Consider the following 23,037-nt stretch of genomic DNA (forward strand, 5'->3'; position numbering starts at 1 on the left):
AAAGGGGGGCCGTAGACAAAACGCCTCGAAGTTGCTCTGTCACCCACCATTTGACTGCCCTCCCCCCAACTCACTCCCCCCTCCCTCATATACCTCTCAACTCCATCCTTCCACCTCATCCTCGGTCTCCCCCTCTCTCTCCCTCCCTCCACTTCACCTACATACACCCTCTTAGTCAGTCTTTCATTCTCTCCACATGTCCATACCACCTCAGTGTTGTTCTCTTTCTGTAAACACTAATATTTTATAATGTCAGTAATGTCACCAGGGTTAACCAAATGTATAAAATAGCAGTAGACAAAATTTGAACATGTTACTCACCCAGGTCAGCTCTGGAACTGTCTCCCTCTGTCTATATTTCCTACTTCCTATGACCTCCAGTCTTTCAAACGCAGTGTGTCCAGGCATCTCGAAATGAACAGATCTTGAATTTGGCCCTCTTTTGTTTTGTATTTGTTTTTTCTTGGAAGGAACGGCTTGCGAGCTCCTGGCCTTTGGTTCCTTCTTCCTTGCATTAAAAAAAAAAATTATTGCTGTTTCTTGTGCTGATATCCCCAGCTGTGATCACTGACATGTGCTACTTCAGGGGTATTCCCCAGGGATTTCGTTTCGTTTCGTTTTTAAAGGCTCGAACATGCTTGCATGTGTCGGCCTTGGTCACCTAATGGCGGCTCTCCACTCTGCACGATCCATTGCATCCTCCCTGTTCAGTCCCTTAACCCTAAGGTCACACTTAATGACCTCATCCCATGTCTTTCTCGGTCTACCCCTCACAACCCCACCCCCAATATTAACACCTCTCACCTCCCTCACCCAATTATCATCCCCCATCCTCTCCGCATGTCCAAACCATCTCAATCTACCTCTCCTCACCACAACACCAATACACTCCAGTCCCATCCTACCTCTCAACTCTGCCATTGTAAACCCAGCCCCTCCAGGCCTTGGACGCAGGGACACACTGCACATCCACCTAATTATTGTCATTTCTGTACGTCTGAGCCGGCGAATATCTTCCTCCTTCACTGCCCAGGTCTCACTGCCATACAGCAATACACTCCTAAAACATGCTGCATACAAAGACCCCTTAGCACGTAGGGAGAGCCCTCTCAATGTCAGGAGAGGTAAGAGCTCCCTGAACTTCTTCCAACCACTTCTCACCCTAGCCGCAGAGCTAGCTCCAGCCCCACCTCCAGCACACAACATGTCTCCCAAATAACAAAACTCTTCCACACACTCAAGAGATTCACCAGCAGGTTCAGTCCTTTCATGTCTGACAATCTCCACCTGCTCACCCCGGCACGCCATACACATAAAATCAGCATTATCTCGCAGTCTACCTCTGATACCACTACATCTCTTATGCACCCATTTATCACATACACCGCACAAGATGGAATTACTTCCCACGCCCTTGTGGCAAACTGCAAATGGCCACTCTCCCTCGTCTTTGACAGTACTGCCACGAACCCTATATATCATCACTTTTGTTTTATCTGCATTTACCCTTAAGCCCTTGTGCCCCATACCATCTCTCCACTTCCTAAATCTTTCCTCCACCTCCCTTTCATTCTCTGCAATCAACACCAAATCAGCATACAACAACTCCTGCGGGAGTCCGTTTCTAAAGTCACGTGAAAGGGCTTCAAGTTCCATGATAAACAACATGGGACTCAAGACTGACCCCTGATGCACACCAACATTCACGGAAAACTCATCACTCAAATCTCCATTCACTCTCACCTGGGTGTGAGCACCCACATACATGGCCATAACCACCCTAACCAGCCACTCCTCCAAGCCAAGCTTTCTCATTCCCCACTTCACCACCTCTCTAGGGACTCTGTCAAAGGCCTTTTCCAAATCAACAAAAACAAAATACAGATCCCTTCTCCTACCAATATATTTTTCCTGAAGCTGTCGAACAATGAATATGACATCGGTGGTCCCCCTACCTGGCATAAACCCAAACTGCATCTCATCAATATTCCCTCTTTCTCTAATCATACCTTCTAAAACTCTCTCCATTACCTTCATTATCTGATCTAAAAGCTTTATACCTCTATAATTTCCTCTTTCCAGGGCATCACCCTTCCCTTTATACACATTTACAATTACACTCTTCAGCCAATCATCTGGGACAACACACTCATAAATAATCCTATTTATCAGGTCAGTGACTAAACTCATCCCTATATCGCCTGAGGCCTTCAACATTTCGGCAGTCAACCCAGACACACCTGCTGCCTTCCCCACCCTCATCCTGCCTATTGCCTCACAGTAGCAATATCAATCAAAGGCCAAGGGCCAGACACTGGATCTGCTGGCTCCAAACCTTCCCTGTCCCAGTCAAACTCCTCATTCAACAACCAGTTATAATGCTCTCTCCATGCATCTTTAATATCCTCACTGTTCACCACTACCCTTCCTTCATCATTCTTCACACACTGCTCACCTATGATATCCCGATTATCCCTCTTCACCTGACCTGCCACCCTAAATATATTTTTCCTTTCCCCATGATTTAGGTTATCAAGTAATTGTCTCTGTGACTCAGACTTTGCCCTGTATACCTCTCTTCTAGCCCTACGCTTGGCAGCCAAATATTCCTCTTTGCTACCACCCTTCTTCCATTCCCGGAAAAGCCTTCTTTTCTCCTTAATTGCAGCTTCTACACCCTCATCCCACCACCAAGTTATTTTATGTCTTGGTGGTCCTCTTGTCCAGCCGCATGTTACCGGTACATCAGTAACTCTCAAGAAATTGTTCGTGAGGGCTCTGTACTGTTCATTAACACCTCTGTCTACAGCTCCCTGTTCAGCCACCACTCTCCTCAACTCGCTATAGAAGGCATCCCATACTACTTGGTTTTTCAGCTTCCATATTTTCCTCCTAGGTACATAAGTCCTCTTTTCATCACTTGTTCTTTAAGCACCATATCACAAATCAATAGTTTATGCTGCTGCACACACTCCTCACTTCCTATAACTTTAACATTCCTCACTAACCTCGTATCGGCCCTCCTAACCAGAAAATAATCTATCTGACTTCTATTTCCCCCAGACTCATACGTAATTAACCTACTGTCTCTCTTCTTAAAATATGTGTTGCACACAATCATGTCTGTTGCCTCCCCAAACTCGAGTATCCTTTCCCCTTCTGCATTCCTTATACCATACGCACATCCCCCATGCACTCCATAACCTTGTGCTGCTTCACCTACATGACCATTTAAGTCCCCTCCCAAAATCACCATCTCATCATCCTGCATACCACCCACTACACGTATTAAATCATCCCAAAATCTATCTTTCTCTGATTCATCCAATCCTGCATGTGGAGCATATGCCGATATAATCGCAGCTATCTTTCTTCCCAACAGAATTTTCACTACCAATATCCTATCGCCTACCCTCAAAACATTCATAACATATTCCACCCATTTCTCCGCAACCATCACACCAACACCTCCATATCCGTCTGTCCCCCCCTGCCAAAACAACTTATAGCAACAGTCCTTCCCAACAATCTTTCTGGCCGATCCACCCCTGTACCGGACTTCCTGCAAACACGCCACATCCACCCACCTCCTACTGAATGCCTCAACGACGTCCCCCGCTCTTCCCCTCAAACTTCCCACATTCCATGAACCCCCTCTCATCCCCATGGGTGATTTACTGTCCTCAGGCTTGCTTTGAAACTTATTTTGTTTTGTCATCTTCAGTATTAATAAAGGGGGACAGATACAGCACAGGTCCCACTCACTGCACAGTCCCAGGTCCAGGCAATAGATCTGGATCTCAGTGGCTGTGGTAGTGGCCTCGGGGCACCCTGCCAGGACAGCTGCAGGGACACCCTCCAAGCGCACCTGGGAACTGCAACTATCCCGCCATTATACACCTACTGATAGGGCAGCCTCCTGGGGCGCTACTCCCAGGTTCGGGCCCCTCTCTATTGGGCGGAAGCGGCAGCCTGGGAACCGCAATGCCCTGTACCCTCTAGCACAGGCCCGAGCCCCATCTCGCCCTGGACCCACGATCTATGCTGGCGGAACCCCCGCCACGCCTCCCCCCAGAAGTCCGCTACTAGGTAGCGGGGGCAAAGTTTTCTGGCCGCATGCCCTTGCTGGCGCCAACCCCTGTAACGTAGTGGGATACGTTGTGTGAAATGTAAAGTGCATGTAGTGTAGTGCATAGATAGTTAGAGGAAATGTTTGGGAGAGTATGCTGGTCTACTCTCCATGTTACTGTCACACTGAAAAGGTCAGCAAAAGGGGATGGCAAGATAGCTAGTGAAAAAGGAGCTCTAGCTCTCCCTATCACCAGCATTCCCATTCCCCTCGGGAGTACTACCCTGTTCGGCCCGTGCTATGGCCTCCTCCTACAATATATTAAGAATAAGAAAAATAAAGTTTATATCGCTTGTTTTCATTATAATTAATAATATGTTTCATTGTCTAGATAATTCCTCTAAGTATTCATGATGCACCTGAGGGTGAAAATACAAAGTATACATTATATGATAGAGGAATAGTAAATATATTGAGCAATGTCATATTTCCTGCCATGAAATTGGATTGGAAATTTATCTTCAGGTCCGAGGAAACAGTTTATATATAACGCTTTTGGTATTTCAATGTCAGATTTCATTGATAATCAGCACAGCAGTATGGCTAACTTAAGGCCTGAATGGAAAGAAAACAGTAAAGCTTTACTCTTTATAACTGCATAGAGGACACAAATTTTATTGGCAGTTTTTCTTATAAAAATTCTACTAATTATTAATGAATATCTGAAATCCCTAGGTTTTTAAGAATTTTGCTTGGGCGTCTTTCCATCCCTATGTCTTTGAAAATTAGTAAAAAATTCCTAGGTTTAGGGATATGTCCCAACAGTTAGCAACACTGCTGTGGTAAGGTGAGTAAAATAAGGCATCAGATAAATGTGGTGTAAGAAATGAAGGCCCCGTTGATGGCCAAAGACTGGTGGGAACTGGAATACTCGGCCATACAATACTCACATTCTTTTAGCCATTCACAAAGACCTAATTCCATTTTTCCTTTTTGGCAGGATGTTCTGAGTGAGTGCCAGTTCAAAAGCCACACCTCAGTGAAGCAGCGATGACCCTCACACCAAGACCTGTGGCCGATGCTCAGAACTGTTGGCCAAGATGGGCCGTGCAGTGTAGTGAAGGATTTTATCACCACCTCTTTAAGGCATGGTAGAGCCTGTGCATTTCTTCTTGCTGAGATGGGTAAAGAGTTTCATTTTCAGCTCTTGTTGTTATTTTCTTCTGTATGCTACATACTGTAGTGCTGTCACCCTCCATAACTCTGTGACCCCATTATTGCACAATTTTAACTCCCCAAAGAATACATTTGTACTTTCAGGCAAACACAATTTTGTGGATAAAAAAATGGTTTTCTGATTATTTTTTGCGGTTCATTTTGACTCATTTTCAGAATTGCCTCGTTTCCCTGTTTTTCCTGCCTCCCCCTTCCCTCGATTGAACGTGGGAACCCATGCAGAGAAAAGAAGCATTTTCGCTGGAAAATAATGGTTAATATCAAATAGATTGATTAACAACTTGGAAAACCCATGTTTTATCCAAACCTAACCACATCTGACTTGACCTAACTGGGTGCCTTTGCTCCTCAGAACCTCCAAAGCATGAATGTAACCCCCTCTAACCCAGCCACACTGCAGGGAAGAAAAATGAGACAATGAAGTTGGCAGTTTTAAGCATTAATCTAACTTTATCCAACTAAGGAAATGGTCAAGGACGAGGTTGTTGCTGGTGATGAGAGGAACCCATAGAATCCATAACACTGTATACCCACTGTTTGCCAGTCAGTATAAAAAATGCAGCACATCCTCGTATATACAGTCACTGTAGTGTACAGTCATTTGCTTATGAGATCAGTAAGAATTTAACATTTGTTTCTTATACAGTCACTGTGATACTTGATTTCTCATTACCAGTCTGTGATCTTTTTCTGGCTTACATGATTACAACACAAAATTCATTAAACGATTGCTTTTCGGAAATGTATGGCAGTTGTAAAATGAGGGTGTGCTGTACTCAACAAAGCATCACAGGATTAGCAAGTGCAAAAGCAGGTGATTGTCCAGTAATTGAATGTAGTAGAATCAGTTAGTTTCAGGAAAAGGTGTATACCGTATTGATTTTATCTCATTAAAACCAGGAAACAGTGTGCAACAAAATGTGTGCTGAGTGAAATGTGGTATTCTTGCCAGCAAACTAGGAGAGTTCACCATCTAACCAAATCTCTCAGTAAATTTTAAGGCATCTTTCCTATCACACCCTTCTTTCTGATCGTCAGTACGGGTTCCGTCAGTGACGCTGCACTGGCGATCTTCTCACCTACCTTTCAGACTCCTGGTCATCCTCCTTTCGGGACTTTGGCGAAAGCTTTGCCATTACACCTGACATCTCAGAGGCTTTCGGTCGAGTCTGGCATAAATCTTTAATTTCCAAACTGCCCTCCTACGGTTTCTATCCTTCTATCTGTGCCTTCATTGCTAGCGTCCTTTCTGGTCGTTCTATAGCTGCTGTTGTAGACGGCCATCGTTCTTCTCCTAGATATATCAACAGTGGTGTTCCTCAGGGCTCTGTCCTATCACCAACTCTCTTCCTTTTATTCATCAATGATCTTCTAAGCTGTACATCTAACCCTATCCACTCATACGCTGATGACTCCACCCTTCACCTTTCCATTCGGTTCCCGCAACGCCCATCTCTACAGTTACTTCAACAAACAAGGGATGAGGCTATGGCACACCTAATGTCTGACTTAGCTCGTATCTGAGACTGGGGTAAACATAATATGGTTGTTTTTAATGCATCTAAGACAGTTCTTACACCTATCAACCCGACAAAATCTTCCGCAGGTATACCCACTAATGTTTAATAATATTCAGCTTAATCCTGCACCATCCTTGAACATGCTTGGGGTTTCATTTACTCGGGACGTATCTTGGAAAGATCATATTACATCTCTTGTAAAATCTGCTTCCAAGAGATTGGGTGTGCTAAGCCGACTCCGTTCTTTCTTTACCCCTGCACAATTGTTGACTCTATACAGGGGTTTTATCCGCCCCTATGTGGAGTACAACTCTCATGTGTGGGGATGCTCCCCACATACAGCTCTTCTCAATAGGGTGGAGTCAAAGGCTTTTCGTCTCATTAGCTCTTCTCCTCTTACTGACTCCCTTCAACCTCTGTCTCTTCGCCACACTGTTGCATCTTTGTTGCTTTTCTCTCGCTACTTTAATGGTCACTGCTCCTCTGAACTGTCTGCTTGCATCCCTCCACCTCTGCGACGGGCGTGTAGCACCCGTCTGGCAGCAAACTCTCATCCCTTTTCTGTCCAGCTCTCTAATGCAAGAGTTAACTGTTACTCCCAGTCTTTCATTTATGCAACAGGTCAACTCTGGAACTGTCTCCCTCTGTCTGTATTTCCTGCTGTCTATGATCTCCAGTCTTTCAAACGCAGTGTGTTCAGGCATCTCAAAATGATTGGATCTTGAATTTGGCTCTCTATTGTATTTTGTTTTTCTCTTGGAGGAAACTGTTACTGCGGGCTCATGGCCTTTGGTTCCTTCTTCCTCGCTTAAAAAAAAAAAAAAATTACCATAATGTTAAAGTTTTTATTTTTATATATTTTTTCATTCATTTTTTTTCATCATCCAATCCTACGTTGTCCCATGAGGAGCGTAGGAGCCCAGGGCAAGGCAAGTTGGTCCTGACATTTAAGATGAGAGTGACCAGCCTCACTCATCCCTGAGTGGCATTACGTGAGCAATAAACCCCAACCATCCCTTGGATATAAACCTGCACCAGCTCGATCTGATTGGAGCGCAATAATTACCCACTAAACCACCAGGCACCAACATTTGGTTATATGGTTACCACCCAACGTAGTAATTTTTTTTTTTTTCTTAATATGTGAACGGTAACTCTATATATATGGGCACAGGGCATATTTTTCTTAGATTGATCCTTTTCACAGGCTGACATCGGGAAGCATGAGCCCGGGAAGGACGGCACCAGGAAGAAGACTGCAGATCTTGGCTGAACCATGTCATCATATTTGCTGGGAGATCCTGACTGAGGGAAGGGTGGTTGCCTGGACACCTGTATGAGGGAACCTGTGTGGATGGAGTGAGAAGGTGAGTGAAGTTTACACCCCACAGCATGTACCCTGAGTGAGTGTGTGGGAACTGCAGGGCTTGATGGATGAAAATGGTGATGATAATCTATCCGTCTGTCTATCTATTGCCAGATGCCTTAATCTCTTGTATGGGGTGGCCACAAACAATAGCCTCCACGTCACCCTGTCCCCCGCCATTTCACTGCCCTGCTCCCACCTCACACCCCCCTCTCTCATATACCTCTCCATTCCATCCCTCCATCTCATCCTTGGTGATAATGACTTCTGTATTTTCCTTTTTCTGGATCATAACTGCTCCATGTATAAGAGTGAGAAGAGAATTGTAGATGATAGGAGTGAATGGAGATTTGAGTGATGAGTTTTCCGTGAATGTTGGTGTGCATCAGGGGTCAGTTTTGAGTCCCATGTTGTTTATCATGGTACTTGAAGCCCTTTCACGTGACTTTAGAAACGGACTCCAGTGGGAGTTGTTGTATGCTGATGATTTGGTGTTGATTGCAGAGAATGAAATGGAGGCGGAGGAAAGGTTTAGGAAGTGGAGAGATGGTATGGGGCACAAGGGCTTAAGAGTAAATGCAGATAAAACAAAAGTGATGATAGCTAGGTTTGGTGGCGGTACTGTCAAAGACGAGGGAGTGTGGCCATTTGCGATTTGCCAAAAGGGTGTGGGAAGGAATTCCATCTTGTGCAGTGTTTGTGATAAGTGGGTGCATAAGAGATATAGTGGTATTAGAGGTAGACTGCAAGATAATGCTGATTTCACGTGTGCGGTGTGTTTGGGAAGGCAGGTGGAGATTGTCAGACGTGAAAGGACTGAACTTGCTGGTGAGTCTCTTGAGTGTGTGGAAGAGTTTTATTATTTGGGAGACATGTTATGTGCTGGAGGTGGGGCTGGAGCAGCTCTATGGCTAGGGTGAGCAGTGGCTGAAAGAAGTTCAGGGAGCTGTTGCCTCTCCTGACATTGAGAGGACTCTCCCTCCATGCTTAAGGGTCTTTATATGTGACATGCATTAGGAGTGTAATGCTGTATGGTAGTGAGACCTGGGCAGTAAAGGAAGAGGATATTCTCAGGCTCAAATGCACAGAACTGACAATGATTAAGTGGATGTGCAGTGCATCCTTGAGTGTGAGGCCTGGGGGGCTAGGTTTACGATGGAAGAGTTAAGACTTATGATGGGACTGGGATGATGAGGAGGGGTAGATTGAGGTGGTTTGGGCATGTGGAGAGGATGGAGGTTGAGTGTTGGGTGCAGAAAGTGAGAAACATTATCATTAGAGGTAGGGTTGTGAGAGGTAGGCAGAAAAACACCTTGGATGAAGTCATTGACTGTGACCCCAAGGATAAGGGACTGAATAGGGTGGCTGCTAGAGTTTGAGTTGCATGGAGAGCCGCCATTAGGTGATGTAGGCTGATGCATGCAAGCGTGTTGCAACCATTAAAAAACAAAGATGACACTGATAATGATTTTTGTCGGCAGATGGATTGGATAGTGAGTGTCATGGTGCCATCTTGTTCTGACATCAAGGTTGGCTGGAAATTGATGGAACCTGCTGACAGACAATACACCAGAGAGGAAGAAAATGGGAGAAACCTTTACTTTGCAGTGAACCAACGTGGCCTGCTGCTGTGATGATGATGGTGGACAGAATTGCAAGAAATCTGCATCCATTCATTGCGCAGTGATGTTAAAGGTAAACCAGATTTCCTTTCCATATCCTTTGTAGATGCAGGCCTGGTCAGTCAGCCACACCCCAAGGATTTTTATACACTGTCACTCTACCAAGGACCCATTGAGTATGTCAGCTTAGCACCCTAGGAATTGTCAGGCATTAGGTTCTTCACTAGTTTAGCAAAGGCCAGTATGATCCCACATGTCTAGTGCTTCTGTATGTGTGAGAATTATTATTATTAATTTTTAGTGTAACTGGTAAAATATATGGTAGAATACTCATTGATAGGGTTAGGCATATGACAGAGGAGCTAGTTGGAGAAGAACAAGGGGGATTTAGGAAGGGAAAAGGGTGTGTAGATCAGATATTTGTTCTAAGATGTTTAATGGAGAAGTATCTAGAGAAGGGAAGGAAAGTGTATGCTGCCTTCATGGACTTGGAGAAAGCTTATGACAGAATAGATAGGCAAGGTATGTGGAAGGTATTAAGAATATATGGAGTGGAGGGGAAATTGTTGAGTGCTGTGAAGAGTATGTACAAAGGAGCTAGGGCTACGGTGCGAGTGGATGGTGAGCTGAGTGAGTTCTTTGATCTCAGTGTGGGACTGAAACAGGGTTGTGTGATGTCTCCATGGCTGTTTAATATATACATGGATGGGGTTGTAAAGGAGGTGCAAGGTAGGGCAGTAGATGTGGGGGTGGCTCTAATGAATGAGAGTGAGATTTGGAAGCTTCCAGTGTTGCTATTTGCTGATGATACAGTATTGTTGAGTGAAGATGAATGGGAGTTGCAAGGTTTGGTGAATGAATTTGGGACAGTGTGTAGGAGGAGGAAGCTGAAAGTTAATGTAAACAAAAGTAAAGTTATGGTGTTTGAGAGGAATGAAGTCACAGAGTGTGCAGTGAGGTTGGATGGTGAGGATATGGAGAATGTGAGTGCTTTCAAGTACTTGGGTAGTGTGATGAGTAAGGATGGAACTTTGGGGGATGAAGTGCGTGAAAGGGTAAAGCAGGGAAGGAAGGTTGTTGGTTCACTGAAAGCAGTGATGAGAAATAGGGAGGTGAGTATGGAAGTTAAGAAGTCATTGCATGATAGTATTGTGATCCCTACCCTGACGTATGGAAGCGAGGTGTGGACCTTGCAAGAGGGGAACAAGTGAAGAGTGAGAGTAGTATCTGTCTATCTATTGCCAGTCGCCTTAATCCCATAGGGGTGGCCACAAACAAGTCGCCTCCACGTCGCCCTGTCGCCCGCCATTTCACTGCCCTGCTCAGTTAACACAGTAGTATTTACAACCCCAGGCTTATTTGAACATGAACCCTTCCTCTGCAGTCTTCCATCCTCCATTTGGGGATGTGGAGGAAATTGAGGAACGTTTGTTTAGCCAGGCAGGGGAGTCATCTGGTTTTTTCATTGCGTAAAAGCCCTTTCCTTTTCTCCATCCTACTTTCCTTCCATCCTCCTCTGTCTTTCTTTCCTTCATTCTTTCCTTGGCCTTCTGCCTGTGGGTGACTTTACACTGAGTGACAAGCCAAATGGTTTCCTGTACACCAGGAAACCATTTACTATGCTGGGTGGTAACCATATAAGCAAATTATGGCGCCTGGTGGTTTAGTGGGTAATGAAGGCACTCCAGTTGGATTGAGCCAGTGCAGGTTTATATCCAAGGGATGGTTGGTGTTTATTGCTCATGTAATGCCACTCAGGGATGAGTGAGGCTGGTCACTCTCATCTTAAATGTCAGGACCAGCTGCCTAGCCCCGGCCTCTAACCTTCCTCATGGGGCAACGTAGGATTGGATGATGATGAAAATGATAAAAATGACAGCATGTTTCCACCTAAAGAATTCCTGTATTGGGGTTGGCCGTGGCACAGCTGATATTCTCAATTTAGTGGAAGCCAAACCAAAAGCCTATCTATCTATCTATCTATTGCCAGATGCCTTAATCCCATAAGGGGTGGCCACAAACAGATCACCTCCATGATGCCCTGTTCCCCGCCATTTCACTGCCCTGCTCCCAGCTCACCCCCCCCCCCCCCTCATGTACCTCTCCACTCCATCATCCTTCTCATCCTCGGTCTCCCCCTCCCTCTCCCTTCCTCCACCTCACTCACATACATTCTCCTCGTCAGTCTCTCAAAGAAGCCTCAACCAGCTAATTACCTCCCAACAGTTGCTGGAAACTGTTGGGGAAAAAACAGCAATATGAGATACTGTATATGATACGATTTGTAACAATTTGAGAGTCTGCTTGGATGTTGACTCTTCTATACAGTCAGTTGGATAAAAAGCCTAATAATATGCAGGATAAATGACTAAATAAGAGATGTTATTAAATCAGCACAGGCACTGGGAATGTTAGCTTGAGTAGCATAGGTGTTAGGGTCATATTAACACTGAGTGTGTGAAGGTGTGGACAAACTTGTAGTGTTTAACAGTTACTTCTTGCAGCAGGACACCAGGACTGAACATCTGACTTACCTTACCTTGCCTTAGCCATAGCTCCTGTAAGTGGTAACATTCTTACCATCCAGGATTATGAGTTTTTCAGGAGATTTAGTGAAACAGAAGTTTGACCAGAATTTTTAGAGGTTAGATAGATTTCACACTCTCACCTTAAATGTTAGGATCATCTTGCCTAGCCCTGGGCTCCTACGCTTGTCATGGGGCAACACAGGATTGGATGATGGATGGATGGATAAATGTTCAGGAAAACAGTTTAGGGCAAAGTTGTGCACCTAGTTGTTGTGTGAGAGTTGATATTGACACGACCTTCATGGTTACTGAAAAGGATTGCTCATTGAACACCTGTTTCAGCCACTCATTAAAGAAAACACCTCAGTACACCTGAAAGCTTGCTCTTAATTATTCATTCACTTCATCTGTCTATCTATCTATAGCCTGATGCCATAATCCCGTAAGGGGTGGCCATTTGTCTTTGAGTTAGTGGTTTTGTGGGGAGGGGCACTAACCCTCCACCAACCCACTTGTTGACACATAGGGAACATGTGTGGGTTGGTTATATGGTTACCACCCAGCGTTGTAAATGATTTCCTGGCTTACAGGAAACCATTAGGCTTGTTACTCAGTGTAAAGCCACCTGAAAGGGAAACAAGTGTAATAACAAGTAACAGGAAAGATGAGGGAAATGGGAAGAGAGGAGGGCAGACACAGAAAAAAATGATAAATGTGAAGGAAGAAGTAGGCAGCACAACATCAAGTGAGTGGATGATGATGGTCACCGCCTACCACCGTTCTCTTGGTGTGGGATAAAATAAGTACAGTAGAGCAAACTAATGCAGGCATATCATTTATATTATAATTAATTTTGTGGCAGCACCCAACAGACCCCTCCATATATGACATACAGCAGTGCAGGGTGTTGCCAGTTTCCTTTCATAAAACTGTCTGTGCAAAACAAATAAAAATAATTCCAAAGCTTATTTTGTGTGGATGGGATGGAGTGGAGAGGTATATGAGAGAGGGGGGGGTGAGCTGGGAGCAGGGCAGTGAAATGGCGGGGGACAGGACGACATGGAGGCGATTTGTTTGTGGCCACCCCTTACGGGATTGAGGCGTCTTGCAGCAGATAGATAGGTAAATTATTTTCTATATAGTGCACATCACATGTTTGGTCCTCCCTTGGAAAGCTTATTGTATTTAGCATCTTGTTCCAGAGTTCTTTCTGTAATCTATCCATCTGTCTATCTATCTATAGCCTGACACCGTAATTTCACAAAGGGTGGCCGTAGACAGAACGCCTCCAAGTTGCTCTGTCACCCACCATATGACTGCCCTCCCCCCAACTCACTCCCCCCTCCCTCATATACCTCTCAACTCCATCCCTCCACCTCATCCTCAGTCTCCCCCTCCCTCTCCCTCCCTCCACTTCACCTACATACACCCTCTTAGTCAGTCTTTCATCCTCCATTCTCTCCACATGTCCAAACCACCTCAGTGTTGTTCTCTTTCCATCAACAATAATATTTTATAATGTCAGTAATGTCACCAGGGTTAACCAAATGTATAAAACAGCTATAGACAAAATTTGAACATGTTACTCACCCAGGTCAACTCTGGAACTGTCTCCCTCTGTCTATATTTCCTACTTCCTATGACCTCCAGTCTTTCAAACGCAGTGTGTCCAGGCATCTCGAAATGAACAGATCTTGAATTTGGCTCTCTTTTGTGTTGTTTTTGTTTTTTCTTGGAAGGAACGGTTTGCGGGCTCCTGGCCTTTGGTTCCTTCTTCCTTGCATTAAAAAAAAAGAAAATTATTGCTGTTTCTTGTGCTGATGTCCCAGCTGTGATCACTGACATGTGCTACTTCAGGGGTATTCCCCAGGGATTCCCCAGAATAAACACAACGTCTGTCTATCTATCTATTGTCAGACGCCTCAATCCCATAAGGGGTGGCCACAAACAAATCGCCTCCATGTCGCCCTGTCCCCCACCATTTCACTGCCCTGCTCCCAGCCCACTCCCCCCTCCTTCGTATACCACTCCACTCCATCCCTTCATCTCATCCTTGGTCTCTCCCTCCTGCTCCCCCCCTCCACCTCACTCACATACACTCTCCTTGTTAGTCAGGCGCTAATAATAGATGGTATAAATACAACATACCATTTGAGTAGCTCCGAGGGAGAACAATCCAAGCGACATTTTTTTAAACGCCAGAAATCGCTCCTAAAGTTTGCTGTTAAGAAAATTCAAATATCTCAAGAACCAACCCTACGATTTTTAAGTTTCATATATCAAAATAAAGCTTAAAGCATCATCTTCATAATGGCATGAAAAATTCTTATCATAATACTCATTGAGTAATTATTATTAATTAATAATACAGTAGAACCTCTCTCATTCGGACTATATGGGGGGAAGGGTTGTCCGAATTAGCAGATTGTCCGGATCATCAGGGTAATCTCCAGTTCATACCAAAAACTATCTACATAAGGTATGTTTGTTAATTATTAACATATGTGGCATATGTCAACCCTACGTAACTGCAAAAGATGAAAGGATACTAAAATAACAAAACTAATCATGTACGATAGTTTTGTATTGCATAATTTACAGGTATGGCCATGACAAGAAACTAGCCTACATTTTAAATTGTAGTAAGTGACTAAGGCCCGTGTAGGCAAAAAAATAAATAAATTAATTAACTGTAATATTTGGAATAAAAATAAAACTTATGTAGGCAAAAAAATACATTGTCATCTTTGGTATATTGATAACACCCATATGGGCAAGAAGCTAATGTTTGATGTACAAGTAAAGCACATTTAAGTACAAAAAATAACCTACAGTAATCACTAAACACTGCAGAATATTCTGACCCATTTTCTTGTAAGCAAACTCCTCCTTTTAACACCTTTATTCATTGCAGAAGCTACACTTGCATTAAGGGGCATGGTAAGGAGGATTACCTTTTGAAATGCAGCATAAAAATATAAATGGTAGGTGAACTAGTTGATGGAATGAATGCTAGCATGTGTTTAAACAGGCGCCCATGTTGTGACCTAACGTGATCCGAGACTAAACGAATGACGATCGCTTTCCGCGCCGATACTGAAAATGACTTTAGAATTACTTTCAATATATTTTTGGAGCTTATTATTTTTAAATTTTGTCCGAATTAACAGAAATCTGGATTAAAGGGGTCTGGACCAAAGAGGTTCTACTGTACCAAGCTTGTGCAGGTGGTGGTCAGTTACATGTCATTATTTCCTACCAATAATGATTATAGACATGATTATAACACAAGTATTAGGGCTACTTACCACACTAGAGTGACTTGAGTGTTGAATGTAGATGCATCCCCCCTCCCCCCACCCCCCCGGCTCGAGGATTAGTTGCAATAATCGAGCAAATCATCGTCCTCATCAGCCAGGGCGACGTTGTGCTCGACTCTGCCAGCTTGAAGGCCCTCATAAAAGGCCTTCTTGTCGTCTGGCATGAGGGATAACAAGCTACGAAGATCACTGAGCTTTTCTTGCGTAAGCTGGAAGGGGGCGTTATACAGGGGTGGGAGGCGGACGGCACTCAGGTTGAATCCGTCACGGGACCAGGCTCCTCTACCCTTCATCAGTCGGACCTCGATGTAGTTGTTGTCAGTCCCATAGTCTGACTTGATGATGAAGCCTTCCTTGTAGTTGAGGCGGAAGAGAAGCTTGTGGGCATCCTTGAATGTGCTGCCTGGTGCCTGACGTTTGGTGATGTGGTCCTTCAGTACACCAAAGTTCAGAAACATCTGTTTCATGCACACCACTTTGTACCCCTGTGACACAGACTGTGCAATGTGGTACACATAGTCGTCTGGCGTATAAAGATTTGGCACACGTTTAAGATGCCTCTCAATATTGCCAAACGCTCGATCACAGGCCATGTAGCTATGGCCCGGCACCAGGTAAACTTTTTTTTTTTTTTTTTTTTTTTTTTTTTTTTTAATGCGAGGAAGAAGGAACCAAAGGCCATGAGCCTGCAGTAACAGTTCCCTCCAAGAGAAAAACAAAATACAGTAGAGAGCCAAATTCAAGATCCGATCATTTTGAGATGCCTGAACACACTGCGTTTGAAAGACTGGAGATCATAGGCAGCAGGAAATACAGACAGAGGGAGACAGTTCCAGAGCTGACCTGTTGCATAAATGAAAGACTGGGAGTAACGGTTAACTCTTGCATTAGAGAGTTGGACAGAAAAGGGATGAGAGTTTGCTGCCAGACGGGTGCTACGCGCCCGTCGTAGAGGTGGAGGAATGCAAGCAGACAGTTCAGAGGAGCAGTGACCATTAAAGTAGCGATAGAAAAGAGATAAAGATGCAACAGTGCGGCGAAGAGACAGAGGTTGAAGGGAGTCAGTAAGAGGAGGAGAGTTAATGAGACTCCACCCTATTGACTCCACCCTATTGAGAAGAGCTGTATGTGGGGAGCCTCCCCACACATGAGAGTTGTACTCCGCACAGGGGTGGATAAAACCCCTGTATAGAGTCAACAATTGTGCAGGGGTAAAGAAAGAACGGAGTCGGCTTAGCACACCCAATCTCTTGGAAGCAGATTTTACAAGAGATGTAATATGATCTTTCCAAGATAAGTCCCGAGTAAATGAAACCCCAAGCATGTTCAAGGATGATGCAGGATTAAGCTGAATATTATTAAACATTAGTGGGTATACCTGTGGAAGATTATGTCGGGTTGATAGGTGTAAGAACTGAGTCTTAGATGCATTAAAGACAACCATATTATTTTTACCCCAGTCAGAGATATGAGCCAAGTCAGACATTAGGTGTGCCATAGCCTCATCCCTTGTTTCTTGAAGTAACTGTTGAGATGGGCGTTGCGGGAACCGAATGGAAAGGTGAAGGGTGGAGTTATCAGCGTATGAGTGGATAGGGTTAGATGTACAGCTTAGAAGATCATTGATGAATAAAAGGAAGAGAGTTGGTGATAGGACAGAGCCCTGAGGAACACCACTGTTGATAGATCTAGGAGAAGAACGATGGCCGTCTACAACAGCGGCTATAGAACGACCAGAAAGGAAGCTAGCGATGAAGGCACAGATATAAGGATAGAAACCGTAGGAGGGCAGTTTGGAAATTAAAGATTTATGCCAGACTCGATCGAAAGCCTTTGAGATGTCAAGTGCAATGGCAAAGCTTTTGCCAAAGTCCCGAAAGGAGGATGACCAGGAGTCTGAAAGGTAGGTGAGAAGATCGCCAGTTGAGCGTCCCTGACGGAACCCATACTGACGATCGGAAAGAAGGTTGTGATGGGAAAGATGCCTTAAAATTTTTCTATTAAGAATTGACTTGAAAACTTTTGAAATACGGGACGTTAAAGCAATTGGACGATAGTTGGAGGGTCGGGAGTGGTCACTCTTCTTTGGGACTGGCTGAATGAGAGCAAACTTCCAGCAAGAAGGAAAGGTACAAGTTGACAGACAAAGGTGAAATAGTTTGCCTAGGCAGGGTGTAAGCACAGAAGCACAGTTCTTGAGAACAACAGGAGGGACCTCATCAGGCCCATATGCCTTGTTAGTACTGAGGCCAGTGATGGCAGAAAATACATCAACTGAAGAAATTTTAGTGTCAGCCATGAGGAAGTCAGAGGGGGGAAGTGATGGAGGAACAGCACCGGAATTGTCTAAGGTGGAATTGGAGGAGAAAGTCTGTGCGAAGAGATCTGCTTTATCAGTAGAAGAAATAGATACAGAACCATCAGAGTAGAAAAGAGGAGGGAAGGATGATGAGGTAAAGTTGTTAGAAAGATTTTTGGCAAGGTGCCAGAAGGAGCAGGAAGAATTCGAGTTGGAGAGTTGAGAGCATTTATTATGGATGAAATTATTTTTATTAGAGCGAAGAACAGACTTAGCACGATTCCGGGCAGAAACGTAAAGATTTTGTGATTCAGGGGTGGGTTGGCTCCGGTACCTTTTGTAGGCCTTCTCCTTGTTGCGGACAGCATTAGAACAAGCGTGATTAAACCAAGGCTTTCTTGGTCAATAGAGATCAGGTGCCTGGAGTGGAGTTCACTGAGGTAATACATCACCAAGTTGATGTTCTTATTCTGGCCAGCACAGTTATCTGAGATGACCACCAGCTGTGAGAAGTCGTCAATACTGCTTTCTTGGTCAATCCAGTGTTTGATGCAGCTAGCCACTTCACACGACCCTCGCTTGGCTTGAGTCTCATCCCACACATACATAGTGCTAGTGTTGCTTTTCAAGTTGTGGATGCATTGGTTGTAGGTCCACATCTTGCGCTTGTAGTAAGCAGCACTAGCAGTGATCTTGGGTGTGGGTAGAGTCTGCTGCAGATCAACACAGATTGCACGAGTCTTGGGGTCATTGTCAGATGCCATCTTCTTCAGGAAGTCCTGTGCCTGCTGTGCTAACCGCTGGTGTTCCTCTTTTTGCCTGGTGAAGTTGTTAACAGCAGCCTGATCGCCAGTCGAGTTAGCAATGGCGGCGTCAAGGGTGTCACAGGTGGTGCAGGTGTCTGTGCGTGGTGGCTCAAAGGAGATGTTAAATTCCTTTGTGAAGACGTCTGAATAATAATGCAGGCTGACCTCTTCACCAGGATACACGTCTCGGAGCCACTCCATGTACGACACATACAGCTTCTCGATTGTAAGGTGAGATTCTAGGTATTTCCAGTGGGGAGCATTAGCCCTGCTGTAGTGGCATGACATCGCAGGTAGCAGTTTAATGTGCTCCCTCACATGAAGAGCCTTGTTCCCAATCACCTTGTTAGCAGGTTCATGCCATCCTCGTTGGTTAGGAATTAGCATACCTGTGCCGTTCACCTTACGCAATGCTGTTGTTAGGAGAGTTGTACCAGTGGCGTGCATTGCCATGAACCCTTCTGTACACACTCTGGTCTGCACATTATTATACACGACACTGTAGTGACGGGTATTGCTACGCTTACTATTCTCATTCTTTGTTCACTTTCGTTTTACTGGTGCCATGCTCACCATTTTCTGAATGTAAGCACTCTGGGCATCATATGACCCCAGAGCCCAAAATACACTAAATATATTTTTTGCACCTTCATTAGTTACTTTGTCCAAGCACCCATCACGGCAAGGATTACCAATTGCACGTGCAGCAACTTCTTTCTTTGTTTTATAACTTAAGTACGCATGGCCTAAGTTATGCTTAACCTTAGCCATGACGCTGCCCCACTCCTCCACCTTTCGTCCTCCCTCGTCCTTGCTCTGTTTCACTCTCACTATCACTCACGTCACGAGGAACAGCGATAGCTTGAGGGCTATCAACATCACTACAAGAATCACGAGCAGCCATCGTTATACAAACGAGAAAAACACAGATAATCCAAGTGCAGGTCTTAATGGCGGCAGAGGGAGAGAGAGACTGTGTGTACAGCCTCCCTGAGACAGCTGCAGCAAGCTGATTGGTTTCGCGCTCCCTACAGCACGGCCCCAGGCTCCGCGCCATTGGCCAGCTGGCTATGACGTCACAACTGCCCGGCGCTCTGATAGGCTGGCTGCCACCGCGCCGCCATTCTTGTCGCATGGGCTATTCTCCCGCGGCGGTGTTGCACATACGTTGACAATGTGTCATAGGGCCAGTAACATGTTGTCTTTGTATAGCATTTTCGACCCTAACAGCACAGAGGAAGAAACATCCAACTCCCTTCACGTGGTAAGGGAAGCCCTGGTCTGTCGTTTGAGCGGGAAATCAGGGTTTGGCGGGCGGTGGTGCTTGAGCTCTTCTCCCGCGGAGCTACTCATGTAATTAACCTCTGATGTAGGCAGCTGTGTTCAGTGGGATGTTTTATTTGTTATCCTACACCATGGTCTGGGTTAGATAAAGCTGAAATAAATTCTCTTACAGTTAATTTTGTAGTAAACCATTATTATCATGGATATGTGGTAGGTGGGGGCGCCCACCGTCAACTCACTCAGTGTAGTGCTGCTCTCTGGTGTCTGCCCTTTCCTCTCCTCCATCCTTCTTTCGTGTCTTCCTCTTCTGTCTTTCTTTCCTTCATTCTTTCTTTTTCCTTCTGCCTGTGGGTGACTTTACACTGAGTGACAAGCCAAATGGTTTCCTGTACACCAGAAACCATTTACTACGCTGGGTGGTAACCATATAACCAAATTTTGGCGCCTGGTGGTTTAGTGGGTAATTAAGGCGCTCCAATCGGATTGAGCCTATGCAGGTTTATATCCAAGGGGTGGTTGGGGTTTATTGCTCATGTAATGCCACTCAGGGATGAGTGAGGCTGATCACTCTCATCTTAAATATCAGGACCAACTTGCCTAGCCCCAGGCTCCTACGCTCCTCATGGGGCGACGTAGGATTGGATGATGGATGGATGGCTTGTCATGGATGTTCTGCACTGACACTGAGGCTACACATACATGCAGACATAGTTGCCCAATACAGACAGAAAGCCAGCAGGTGGTTGAGTGAAGCTGACTGTATGGACAACAATTTGGGACAATAAAAAGTGAGAGACTGATGAGGAGAATGTATGTGAGTGAGGTGGAGGGGGGGAGAGAGAGGGGGAGGCCAAGGATGAGATGGAGAGGTGGAGTGGAGAGGTATATGGAGAGGAGGGTGTGAGCTAGGTGCAGGGCAGTGAAATGGTGGGGGACAGGGCGACATGGAGGTGATTTAATTGTGGCCACCCCTTACGTGATTAAGGCATCTGGGAATAGATAGATAGAAAAAAGCCCAATGACCTTATTGTAAGTTTCTACCAAAAATGGCCATCCCTCTGCCCTTTCTTTCCTACTGCCTGTACAGGTATACCTGGATATACAATACCCCTAGATGCCATACCCTGGCTTAGCAATGGGGGTAAAAATATTGTACCAACATACCCTGCCTAACGATGGCCAATCCCCAGTATAATGATGGGTATTATTTTTTTACCAATTTTGATGATATTTTAGACTAAATTTTTTTGTGTTTGGGTTGATTTATAAACTGTTTTTAGATTAATGTGTTTTAGCCATAGGTGGGGTGAACATTGTCATTTTGGGGTACAGTTTACTAAGCTTGATTTTTTCCAGACTTATATTTGGCAATTTTTATCTTTTATTTGTTGGTTTTAGTGAGTTATTTACAGGTGTTAGGCTTAGGTTAGCTTCTTTTACAGCTGTTAGGCCATTAGATTGGCTTTAAACTTGTTTTTGGACTCATTTGGGTGGGTTTAGGACTTGGTTGGGGGGGAAACTCAAGGCTCAGAAACGCATCCCTGTACTTTACATATTAAATCTACTCCAATGTACGATAGCCTGCCTAACAATGGGTTCTTACTTAACCAGTTGCATCATTAAACTGGGGTATACCTGTATTTCCTACTGTCTTTCGCTGTCTTTATTTCCCACTTTCTTCCCCTGTCTGCATTTCCTACTGTCTTCCCCTGTCTGCATTTCCTACTGTCTTCCCCTGTCTGCATTTCCTACTGTCTTCCCCTGTCTGCATTTCCTACTGTCTTCCCCTGTCTGCATTTCCTACTGTCTTCCCCTGTCTGCATTTCCTACTGTCTTCCTCTGTCTGCATTTCCTGCTGCTTTCTTCTGTTTATTTCTGTTTTCCCCTGTCTGCATTTCCTGCTGTCTTCCTCTGTCTTTATTTCTGTTTTCCCCTGTTTGCATTTCCTGCTGTCATCCTCCATCTTTATTTCCTACTGTCTGTCCTCCAAATGTAGGGCCAGCACTGAACAGACCCAGCCCCCAAGTTGACGAGGGCTGGCTGTTGATATTGTGTTTCTCTTTCCACAGTGACACCATCAGCAAGGCCTTGAAGCAGCTGCCAGTCAAATGTGCCTGCCAGGGTGTTGGTGAGGCCCGGCTGGACTGGTGGTGATGGCACAACACACTCTGGCTGCTTACAGGGTTATCTGGGGCAGCAGTTTTTAACCTGGGGTGCTGGCGTCCTGAGGGTTCACTGAAAGCAGTATTAAGGGCTGCTGGAAAATGCTGTATTATTATTATTATTTTTTTTTTTATTATTATTATTTTTTTTTATTATTATTTTTTTTTAGTATTGGCATCCTTGATGTTTTACTTTTGGAGATTGTATAAAATAAATTGGTCAAGCTGTACTTCCCTTTACTTTACAGTACTTTATCCTTGTAGTTGTGTAGCAGCTGTAGTGCCAGTACCAGATGCTGTAGTGCCAATACCACATGCTGTAGCACCAGATCCAGTAGTGCCAGTACCACATTCTGTAGTGCCAGATGCTGTCATGCCAGTGCCACATGCTGTAGTGCCAGTACCACATGCTGTAGTGCCAGTTCCAGATGCAGTAGTACCAGATGTAGTGGTGCTGCACTAACACCACACTACAAGGGCTGCTGATGCTGGAATAGGTCAAGAAACACTGACCTGGCAAGTAGGCTGGACAACAGGTGTGACAGCAGGCCGGATACCAAGCTGATGTATCCTATTACTACTACTGCTACTATGACTACAAAAGCAAAAGCTACTAGTTACAGCTACAATAAACTACTACTACTAGCACACCACCACTATTGCTACTACTACTACCACCAGCACCTACTACTACTACTATACCACCACACCACGACCACCACTACTATTACTACCTCACCACCATCACCACCACCACCACTACTACTACTACTACCACCACCACCACCACCGCTACTATTATACTACTGCTACAACTGCCCCGCC

At 44.8% G+C, this 23,037-nt stretch overlaps 1 long non-coding RNA gene across 1 annotated transcript; it reads left to right on the top strand.

Moving 5' to 3' along the window:
* The first annotated feature begins 5,074 nt into the window (after nucleotides 1–5,074).
* On the top strand, nucleotides 5,075–22,405 carry LOC145398122 (uncharacterized). The gene is made up of 4 exons (XR_013897070.1): nucleotides 5,075–5,253; nucleotides 8,033–8,192; nucleotides 9,673–9,886; nucleotides 22,120–22,405. It is a non-coding gene; the product is annotated as an uncharacterized LOC145398122 (long non-coding RNA).
* Nucleotides 22,406–23,037: the final 632 nt, after the last annotated feature.

The sequence above is a fragment of the Coenobita brevimanus genome, chromosome 44 (assembly GCF_032717465.1).
Source record: "Coenobita brevimanus isolate Jiangsu-jjx chromosome 44, ASM3271746v2, whole genome shotgun sequence".
Taxonomy (NCBI): Eukaryota; Metazoa; Arthropoda; class Malacostraca; order Decapoda; family Coenobitidae; genus Coenobita; species Coenobita brevimanus.